General features: G+C 40.8%; 1 non-coding gene across 1 annotated transcript; it reads left to right on the top strand.

Moving 5' to 3' along the window:
- Window positions 1–617: 617 nt before the first annotated feature.
- LOC131324954 (small nucleolar RNA snoR100) lies at window positions 618–726 on the top strand. Its single transcript, XR_009199535.1, has one exon. It is a non-coding gene; the product is annotated as a small nucleolar RNA snoR100 (small nucleolar RNA).
- The last annotated feature ends 11,166 nt before the right edge of the window (window positions 727–11,892 follow it).

The following is an 11,892-nucleotide window of genomic DNA, read 5'->3' as shown; positions in this document are numbered from 1 at the left end:
AAGAAATAGTAGAAAAGATCTCCAACCCAGGGGATTTCGGAAGCAAATTAGTGCTGGAAGTTCAAACCCAGTCAATTCCGAAACCTGATAGAGGTCTCCGGTGGTCGGAAAAGAAAAGAGATGGTCGCCGAGTCCCAAGGTCGCCTGAGGTCAGCGGCTAAAGAAAACAACCGTGTCTGGAGATTCAAGCCCAATGACAATGTCAAGGAAGATCGACGAAGAGAGATGGGGGAATTGCTGGTCGTCGGTTGGCAAGAGAGAGAGGAGGAGAGAGGAGCAACGAGATGGATAGAGAGGAGCAACGGGATGGGTTACAGAGAGCAACAGCGAGAGGGAGGGCGGGGGGGTTTCAGAGCTAGGGTTTGGATGTGATTTGGGGGTGGGAGAGTTGCGTGTTTTGGGAAGGAGGGAGAGGGGTATTTTTGTCCATATGTGTTTTCCAGACCATGTATTGGGAAATAATTTTCTCCTTTCCATGACTTTGCAATTCCTAAAAACTAGTCCATGATTTGGGCAATATTTACTCCTCTTTCCACTGTTCTGCAATTTCCCCTTAAAAGAATTGAATGTCGTAGTATAATGATGTGCATTTTGTGCATACCGATGCTCTGGACTATCAATGAAGAAAGCATGGTAATGTGTACATAAATTGAATTGGGTCTCTAGGTCTAGCCTCTCTGATGTCATTTGGCTTTGATAAAAGGGGCATGATTCCACAGCAAAATAGGTATAAGGGGTCATTGTTTCAGTGGTATTCTGAGAACAACCACTTTATGCATATATTGCCAAAGGTTAGGTCTGTCTCCAATCTTTCCATGCCCATACTGCCAATGATTGAGGACTACACAAGTTATGTCGTTGTTGTAGTATAATAATGGGCATGATAACTACGTACGTTTAATTCTTTGGTGTTTCATGCTTTCTTTTTAAAATTATAGATCTTCCGCGCAAGCAACGAATAGATTATTATGTTAATGTGATATTGATAAGGTGATCTCTATTATAAAACAGAAGGGTGTGAGGACAAGTTGTTGCAACGACTCAGATTTGCTTGATTCAAGGGTTGACGTGTGTGTTTCAACTCTCTTAAGAAAGAGCCCACAATCTTTCAAATATTTCACAAAAATGTCATATCTTCTTTTTACCCAGCAGCTTCTGTCGATTGGGTCCTCTCCCCCCCCTGTGCCTCTCTCTCTCTCTCCTGTCATCTTTCGAATTCCTATCGAGATCTTCAAATCCCGTCAGAAACTAGGCCAAGAAACATTTTTTCGATTATCAAAAAAAAGAAGAAACATTCCTTTGGAATTTTTAATTTATTCCGGCGAGCTGGTTAAAGAAAGCTGCGTAAAAGTTGGGTTTAGAAAGTTCCGTGAAAGCAAAGGTAATTGGTCTAACAAAGAAACCATTTTTTGAAAGCCGTGTGAAACATTCTTTTGGGATTTTTTTTGAGAGTTTTTGGTGTCTGTTTCTTTCCAAGGTGCAAGTAGTGTTTAAATTTCAATCTAGCTGCTGTTTCAGGTGGAATTTGTGTCTTTTCCGAATATTCAAGAAATTTGGGTGATTTTTTTGGTGTGGGTGGGTGGGTGTGTTGTTAAATGTTACACATAATCGAGTTTTGTTATTTTGACTCCTCTTGACGTTCCGTTTTGAATAATAGTTTAGTAGTGTAGTCTACGAGCTAGGTCCATATGTTTTCAGGCCCTTCTTTTTCTTTTTCTTCCTTCATTTTTCTGTTATCATGGGGGTAGTGCCGTAGGCACAAGCAAGCACTATGCATCCGGTGATCGCTTACACTGAGGTATTTCAACCAAAGCCTGAAGCTTTTTTCGATAGCCTATTTTTTTCTTGCGGTCCGAACTAATTTTTTTTACTCCTTATATGGTTAGTTTATGGCGTTTGATAACTATTAGTGATTGAAGTTACATTGAGATTTTTGATTTCTAGATTCTAATATGTTCTTTCATTTTTGCAAATGAGTTTAATGTATGTGGTGGGGGATCCATTATAGTGCTATTTTAACTTTTTTACTTGGTATTTACTGAGATTCCATAAGCAAATTGATAGTTCTTTATAGCTAGCTTAAAAGTTTAGTTGGGGGAGTGTCGTACACACGGGTAATTTTCTTTCGTGCCACTAAGAAAATGATCACATATTACACATTAATGAATTGATTTAGTGTTTGAGCCACTAACTAGCAAGTGCCATAGGCACGGACAATTCCAACCGGGGTGCGTAGTGCCGTAGGCACGGGTAAACACTAGTCTTTGTATATTATAGTATCAATTTCACATGCCTATACACATCATGTCTTCGGTAAGAAATAACAGTAACATTTTCTCCTGACAAAAATCCCCAAGGGGCTTGACTAAATAGTTATGAGAAAGCAATAAACGCTCCTCTATAAGATCATAGGTTCCATTCCAACGGAAGTCAAGTATTTCAAACCTTTGGGCCACTGGGGATTATGCCCGGTCGTTATTTTCATGGCCCTGGAATTAGTCGAGGTGCGCGCAAGCTGGCCCACATCCTGTTATGAAAAACAAAAAAGAGAAAAAAAAAACAAAATCATTTTCTCCTAACAAAATACTTTACTGGTTTTAACAAAAATTGCATTACTAGTAGTTAATGACTATTCCAAATCCCGAATCGTTGACGGCTTGCTGTTTTACACGCCTTTTCGGTTTGAGGAGAAAAGAAAAGAGAACCACTTGTTTTAATTCACTTTTGGAAATAAATAAACTAGCTCAAAGAATGAATGTTTTATTTCAGCGGTTTATTTTTTATGTTTTTCCCCTTCACACAATACATAAAACTACTTAAATAGAGAAAACAAAATCGTGATTACCATTTTACCCATTCATGTCCATAATTGAGGCTTTTCTATTTTACCCCCTAAATTTAGAAAGAGAGATGCTACAACCACACCCAAATTTACACACCCAAATACACACCCTCTCACAAAACACTATGTGTGCAGTGTGTGTGGGATCCTTGTGTTTTGTGAGAGGGTGTGTATTTGGGTGTGTGATTTTGAGTGTGGTTGTAGAATTTTTGATTTAGAAAGCATTAATCTCCCCTTGTACCTCATGGAACTAGATAGTAGCCGGCCCTGTATACAGATCAAAGTTGCTATTGTATTTAAACTTCCTCGTCACATCACGCGAATAAAATCCCTTCTTCACCTCAGTATCTTGCTCGTGAAACCTCAGAACCCCGTCGATCATATCATCCATAACGTACTCGGCAATTCCGTGATTCACTACCTGAAAAAATCCAAATTTTTCACAGGCATCTCTAACTTAATTTGTTGATGATTCCAGCGCGTTGAGCTGAACCTTCTTCGTCTACGCCTTTGAAATCAATGATTGGAACACTAAACAGGGAGGCAACAGAGCTTGTCCTCGAAATGTCATTAATCTGGATTTTGTCATGGATGAATATGCGCGGGATTTTCATCTTAGACCTTTTACACCGATTTTTCTGTCCAGGGCCGGCCCCGGGGTGAGCCCAACAAGCCCCCGGGCTTGGACAACCCCGGCTAGGGCAACTAAAAAAAAAACTTCTAAAAAAAATTCTAACTCCGTCGCTGATTTGATTAAGAGATCTGAAAATGTCATCATGATGCTGGTAAGTAGGCAATTTTCACTTACCCAAAAAAAAAGTAGGCAATTTTCTCAACTTACAATTGAGATCGAGGTTGTTTCTTTATAGAAAGCTGTCTTAAACTTTAAATTATTTTGATCCTCTTAAGCGAAAATCCCGACTCGGTCACTGATTAGTGATCCCGCCTTATCAAAGTAATGGTATATGTTTGGGGCAGGGAATAATTTCGCACAGGTGACTATTATTTTCGTACTTATTACAAAAAGTGGGTACCCTCTATATGAGCCTCATCATGAGTTCAAATATAACATCCGAATCGTTCACTTAGTTGTGTTCCTAACATTAACATTACCGTACATAAAAACCATAGCGGGTGGTGTTTGTCTATTTTTACTTGCAGTCGACGAATCGACTAAGAGTTGTTGAGTGTGCTGGAAATGTGGGTGTTTGTGATGGTGGAGTTTGGTTCCTTGCCGTATTTCAGGACTTCTCTGGAAGCAAACTGAATGAAGTGAAATGGAGATGAAAGAAGAACAACAAAATGGACTTTATTATTCCTCGGTGTAGAAGTCAATCGACTATGAGAACACAATCGAACAGACGGTTAAATTACAAGCTACTCCTAGAGCAAGAAATGTAAAGTACAGATAAAAGTAGAAGCCTTTGGGCGATTGATTGGGGGGTTCTAAATGTCTTCTATTCCTGTATTTATAGGCTGTCTTAGACTTAAAATTCAAACCAGATGGAATTCCCTCCTTCGATTTGAATTAAGTGGCTCCATGCTCCCTATTCTTGCTCCACCATCTGCACGAGGCGGTTACTTCTCCACGATCTCACATGTTCCCAATGTGGTAATTACTCCAACTGCTTGCTTGGATTAACTGTCATGCCCACAATCCGTGTGTGATGCATATTCTGAAACGTGTTCAGTCGAATATCAACCGTCGATCAGTCCACTTGATTTTTCCTTAACAGGCTTCATACTTCATTTTGTTTAATCAGTCTAACACGTGTAACGTTTTGACCCAATTGATCATATTAGACTAAATACCAAATTATGGTGTAAACAATGCCCCCCTATTTACCTGAGTTAAATATTAACTTTGGTAAATATTTCTCTTAGTAACTTACCGCCTATATAAGGCAGAACGCTTCAAATTTTAGGGCACGATTTCGAGCTTCTTCGCGCATAAAATTCTGAAACAACTTTCAAACCCTAGAGTAGCTCTCAAATGGCACCGAAATCCAAACTACAGATTGTCAGTGATCCAGTTGAAGATCCGGCTACCGAGTTAGCGGTGGAGGATTCCTTCCGATTCCTTGAGTCGTACCGAAATGGGGTTAATCAGAGCACCCAAGTCCTGATTCCTGACGATAATGTCAGTTCTCACTGTATATTGGGTTCAGTTTTCTCGTCAGCTCTTCCGGATGGCTTTCCAGAAGTTTATCCAATGGGAGAACGTGACCCACTCCTCCTACAGCTTCCATCGCTGGAATGGTCAGGCTGGGATAAGAACACCTGCCTTCGTTCCTGGCCTTACACCGTCGAAATGGGATGGGTAGACTGGGTAAGGCGCATGATGAAGTTTCTTTTTGAGGATTGGAAAACAATGGGGATTCGTGAGACAATCGAGCTCTCACAATTCCCTTTGGACATGAATCCTGAACTCTTAGCTGCTGCCGCCTGTTTCTGGTCCAAATCATCCAATGCCCTAGTTCTACATTGTGGCTTATTGTCTCCGACAATTTTGGATATCTCTCATTTGACCGGCCTCCCTTCCTTAGGCCGTGAGGTAAATGCCCTACTTTCTCCTGATCCATATGATCCCCCATTCATTGTTCCATCAGCTGGGGTTAGTTATTCGAAATGGCTTAAGATTCATTTCAAAGCCAAAGCATCTGGACCCTGTTTTCATGAGAAGATTGCATTTTATCTGTTTTGGATTTGCCGATTTCTTATGGCAGTTCTTGGGCTTAGGGTTACCAAAGAATACCTTAACTTGGCCATCTGTATGGCTCAAGTAAAAAGATTGGCCCTTGCCCCATTTGTTCTAGGATCCCTGTATAAGGGTTTATTCACCTTTGTTGACAAGAAGATAGCAGATTCTTGTGGTGGCCCTTTTTGGATTTTCCAAGCTTGGTTGTATGCATACTTTCCCCAACTAAAACCGAAGCTAAATAATCCTCTTCGATCGGATGACGCCTTACAAGCATGCCGTAGTTATGCCAAATACTTCTTAGGTTTTCTGACTCAGACAGAGGAGTCATCCTTTCAAAGGTACTTCACCTTCTTCTATGAAGATAACAAAAAGAATTGGCCTGTTTTCTATCCCTTCGATAAATTCGAATATGCATCTGAACGATTAAGGCCATGTTTTGAGGATATTCCTCCAGCCTCTCCCCAGCTTACAGAGAAAATGACTCAATCTAAACGGTTATTCTGGGCCAGCATCCTTCTTCCAAGACTTATCTCGGTTGGCTTTGCCCTAAATAACACTCCTTTTGGGAACTGTGGTTTTGAAAATTATTCTCCTTGTCAATGTGCCAGACAATTTGGCCTTGCACAAGGCATTCCAATGCCCTTTGTTCATCCCAACATTGCTGAGATGGCTTCAAGCAGGCCAACGATTAAGGCCAAGGACTCGCAAATGATATCCTTGATGGTCAGCAATTTTCAATATCGCGTGAAAGCCTTTCAGTTCATCGACTTTAAGACCAATAATGTGACCCTGCCTGTTTTTGATGAATGGTGGTCGACTATGAGAGCCCTTTATTTCAGTGCTCCACTTTCAGACTGCCTATACAGGCTTGATCCTGAATACAAATACCTCCAGGATAAGGCTGGTAAGCACAGCTATTCATTGATTTGCAATTCAATTAGTCATGCTTCTACTAATCATTGAGATATTGTTTCCTTGACAGAGATAACAGCTCGACTGCCTGATGAACCTTCTAAGGCCATTGTGCCTCATGCAGGAGCAGTTCCCATATCATTTGTGCCAAGTGGGAATACTAGGAAAAGGAAAGCTGAATCGATTAAGGACTCCGAAACCAGGCCACGGACGCGGACTCTCAAAATCACGTCAGGTGTGAGCTAAAAGGTTTCTAAAAGTCCTATCACTGGTAGATTTAAAAGACAAGTTGGTGAAGTATCTACCCCCACAAAGCAATCAACAAGAAAACCCACCAAAAAACAAAGCTCGAGTGACAAAGAGTTGGCTCCAAGGGTACATTCTTATCTTCTCTTTTCCCTTATGTCTTTTCAAAAGCCTTTCTATTCTCATTTTCTTTCTTTTACAGAAAGGCAAGGGAACCAAAATTGTTGATGCCTTTGAAGAAATGGAAGAAGAAGAAGAACATTCTTCAAAATCCTCTCAAGTTCAGAAATCCTCCTTTTCAGCAGGAGAGACAATTGACACCGAATTGGCAATCGATCAATATGAATCTTTTGATACAGCAGTATCAGACCCTTTGGGTCAGGCTGATTGGTTGCCAGAGTTACAGGAACAACTGCTACACCAAGAAAATCCTTTGCTGCAGGATGACAGTCCTTTTATGCAGGTTGGTGAGGGCTCGGTTCTGATGCCAAATGTTGCTGAGCTTGGTGTACAATCCATTCGACAACCCATTGTCACAACAACTCAGCATGCAACAGATGTGGTCAATGCTGTACCAGGACGGAAGACCACTGTTGACCCCAATCCCCAACAAGCTCAGAAGATTGATCTAAACCAACAGGGCGACGGTAGGGAGGAAACGATTTCTCCACGGGTGGCAAATGTACCTAATTTGGAGGTTCCATCAGCACCAATCGAAAGGGATTTGGAAAAGAAAGGACCAGTTGAGGGTCCTGTTCAGATTGCCCCCATTGCCCAAACTAGTCCTAACCAAGGAGGTGGACAAGGGGCAGAGGATGTGGCCTCTAGTCCTTCTGGCAATCCCTCTGGGAATCAAGTCCTATCACCAGCAGGTATGATCCCTGCAAGTTTTCCAAAGGCCATTGCTCTAAACACATCTCCTCGCTCAGTGAACAAAACGGCAACAAATCCTGTAGGTGTTGAGGATTCTGCTCACGTTAAATCTTTTAGTGATTCACTGGACCATCTGATGGAGGAGATAGAGTCGACTTCTCAAGTCTTTCGATCCCTCACTGAAGTTTCAGAATCCAGTAGCTCTTTCTTCTTCCTTCAATTCAGTGCAGAGACCCAGAAAGAAATTCAAGTATTCTTTGACTTCCTAAAGCTTCCTTTCGAGGAGTTAATGATAGTAAAGTCCACAGATTTTAGTGCCTGTGTTGAATCCCTGTCACAAAGGCATGTTTTCCCCCTCAGGGAACAAATCATCCTGGAAAATTATGCATCATCATTAGGTGACAACATCAGCCTCTTTCGATATTACCAGCAGGAAATAAGTCAAAAGCAGGACTTGATTGGTAACCTTTCCAATTTGACGGTAAAGTTATCGAATATGCATGCTGATGCTTCGACTTTAAAGTCGAGACTCGTGGCTATTGATCAGGAAGAAAAGGAATTGTTACACTGATTGGGTCGACTGCAGACTAAGAAAGGAAATCTTCTGGTAACAGTAGGTCAACTTGACAAAGACTTCAAACACTTAGCAGAGGAAGGCAAAGGAGTCTCAGTACATGTCTCTGCTGCCCATGAGGACTTGCAGAGAAACAGAGTTAAATGTGATGAACTTGTAGTTAAATGGGAGGCTTTTAAGTCCTCTTTTCTGCATGATTGACTTTAGTTTTGCAGTCAGTCGACTAGTCTTGTTAGTACAAAATTATAAGTACTTTTGTTTGCTGTTTATTTTCTACCTATCAGCAGGTGGTATGCCAGAACTTATGAATGGCAACTTGGAACGGGTGCTAGGCCTTCCATGGCCCTTCTCGTACTTATTGTTTGGGATGATTTTTCTTACACTAATGTTTTGATTGGATCAGGGAAATACTCACATGTTTGAATTAAGGACTAAACTCACAAAAACATTCACATAAGAATAAATAGGAATGAATAGGAATAACCTTACATAATTGGTTCGTATTCCTTCACTTACAAATGTGATGTGAGCAAACCATACAATCAGAACCCTTGATCCCTACATATCCGGATCGTGGGCACCTATAATCATGGTAATACCACGTTATGATTATGGTGACGTTTTCCCTTCACTTTTAGGGAACACGCACAGTAATAAATGATGGTTAAGTACAACAAATAATGCCGTGCTGCAGCATTTCAGCCGCCTTACTTTGGGAAACTACAATTGAGAGCCCACCAACCCTATCAGCTGTCACGTCTCTTAATTTCCCTCGGGGTAACCGTCCATGACCCACGTCTTTGGATCTTTCTGGTCTATAAATACTAACACTGAGGACAAGTTCAAACACTTGTGCTTCTACATTATGGCCACCAACGTCTCATCTACTCCTCTTTCTGCACAAATCACCCCTGCTCACATCAAGCAATTGGCCACTGAACTCTCGTGGGCACTCATGGAAGATCATAATGAGTGCAAATGAAGGATTCAGGCTATCCACGATCGAGTGGAGGGTATGGCGCTTCGACTGGAAAAAATGGAGTCTGCCATCAAGCTTGTGGTGGCCAACTGGGACACCATCGACTACAAGCCTCCTTCGATTGATCCTGCTGACATCAGGTCCTCCATGGCTGGTACCTCTGGTCAGTGGAAAGAATGGCCTAAAGAATAGGCCTTCTTTTTGTGGGGAAGTCATGGTGTGGTTTTCTTTGTTAGATCTCACTTGAGATCTTTTCCTTTTGTAGGTTGGTTAAGGGTTTTTTTTTTTGTTAGATCCTTCCTGGGATCTTTTCCTTTTCTGTTAGATCCTTCTTGGGATCTTTTGCTTTTGTTTGGACTTTCTCTTGTAATGCTGCCTACTCATGGGCAGCTTTTGATTATGAAATGGAAGATTTTGTTTTAACTCATGTTCTCCCACATAGACGGAAAATAATGCTTCAAATATTTTCCATTAATGGTCCTTTCATGGAGGACCCCTTCGATTGATGCCAAATGATATGCACCTCCCCGTAAGACTTGGGCAATACGGAAAGGACCTTCCCAATTTGGAGACCATTTCCCAAATCTTCCCTTCTTTCTTTTTGAATCGATTGGGAGGATTGTTTTCCACACTAAGTCTCCAACTGCGAAAGATTTTTGTTTCACTCTTTTGTTGTAAGCCCTTTCTACTCTTTTCTTTTGGGCTTGAATTTGGTTTAGAGCATGTAACCTTTTTTCTTCCAATCCGTCGATGTCCAAAAACATTGCTTCCTCATATTGCAACTCTGGATCATAATGACGTGCCACCCTTAGAGATTGAACATTAATTTCGACTGGCAAAACCGCTGCGTGCCCGTAGACTAATTCGAACGGAGTTACCCTAGTACTATCTCTTTGTGACGTTCTATATGCCTACAATACTCTGGGCAACAGATCATGCCATTCTCTTGGGTTATCATCGATTACTTTTGCTAAGGTGTTCTTTATAATTTTGTTTGTCGATTCGACTTGCCCATTGGCTTGGGCATAATACGGAGTAGAATTCAAAATCTGTATTCCATATTTTTGTGCATACTCGATAACTTCTCTACCATTGAATACAGATGCTTGATCAACAGTAATAGTTTCAGGAATTCCAAATCTACACAAAAGATATTCCTCAATAAAATCAATCACTTGTTTTTGTGAAACACCTTTTAAAGGTATTGCCTCCGTCCATTTTGTAAAATAATCAGTTGCTACTTCCATAAATTGGTGCTGTAATGAAGACGCTGGGTGGATTTCTCCTATCATATCGATTGCCCAACCTCTGAACGGCCAAGGTTTGATAATCGATTGCAACTGATAAGCCGGTATCCTTTGGATAGGTCCATGCTTTTGACACTGTTGGCAACCTTTAGCATACTGAAAACAATCAGCTCGGATGTTTGGCCAATAATACCCGTGTCTCTTAATTAACCATCTCATTTTATCACCAGCTTGATGGGCACCACAGGTTCCTTCATGAACCTCTCCCATGATCCTCATCGATTGATCTTTGCTAACACACAACAGTAGTAGACCATCAGAAGTTCTTCTATACAAATCCTGTCCTAACAGAACATAATTGATGGACCTGCATTTGACAATCCTTTCTACCTTCTCATTAGGATTCAGAAGATAATTCTTTATTGGATCCATCCAATCATCAGAAACGTCGATTACCAATACATCCAATCGATCTTTTTCCCTTTCCTCTGAGAAGGGTAAAAACCTTTTTTGGATTCTGATCACTCTTTCCGTGTCTCCTTCAGGAATTTTAACTCCCGAAGCTGCTTGGGCCATTTGATTGGCTTCACTATTTTGAAGTCTCAAGATATGCTGAAAACATACCTCGTCAAAGTCTTGAGTAAGACGTCGAACTTTTTCAAGCTGCAAATTCAATAATGGGTGATTGCACTTATAATGCCCCGTAACTTGTCGAATGATCAATTGTGAATCCCCAGAGACTTTCAGATATCGTACCTTCAAATCTTTTGCTATTTCCAAACCTATGATTAAGGCCTCATATTCTGCTTGATTATTCGTCAAAACTCTACTCTCATCAAGTTGGAAAGAGAATTGCAACATTTCTCCCTTTGGAGATGTCAAAACAACACTTGCCCCAACTCCATTGTCTGTTTTCGAACCATCAAAAGACAATTTCCAAGGTTTGAGTTCCAAAAAATGCACCTCAAAGGTATCCTCTTCCAGGGGTAAATTTGGATGCTCAAATAGGAAATCTGCCAATGCTTGTCCTTTTACTGCCTTTTGAGGCACGTATTCAAAGTCGTGCTCGATTAGAGCTAATATCCATTTCCCTTGTCTCCCCCTTAAAATAGGCCTAGACAAGATATACTTTATTATATTGGTTTGGGAAATGATCTTTACCCTAGCTGGCAAAAGGTAATGCCTTAACTTAATTGCTGAAAAATATAATGCCAAGCAAATCTTTTCAACACATGAATACCTTCCTTCACAATCATTTAACCTTCTGCTTAGGTAATAAATTGATTGCTCTCGGCCTTGTTCATTATCTTGGGCTAACAGACTTGCAATCGAACGGTGTGTTGCTGATATATATAACTTCAATGGTTTGCCATTTATTGGAGGCATCAGAACGGGAGGCGTTACCAATGATCGTTTTAAAATATCGAAAGCTTTCTGATGCTCTTGTTCCCATTTGAAATCCTTTTCTGACTTCAATTTTAATAATGGGGAGAATGCCATTGTTTTTCCAGATAAATT

Source organism: Rhododendron vialii, chromosome 4a (genome assembly GCF_030253575.1).
Source record: "Rhododendron vialii isolate Sample 1 chromosome 4a, ASM3025357v1".
Classification (NCBI taxonomy): domain Eukaryota; kingdom Viridiplantae; phylum Streptophyta; class Magnoliopsida; order Ericales; family Ericaceae; genus Rhododendron; species Rhododendron vialii.
Note: the sequence above shows the minus strand (reverse complement) of the source record. Positions and strands in the feature narration are given on the sequence as shown.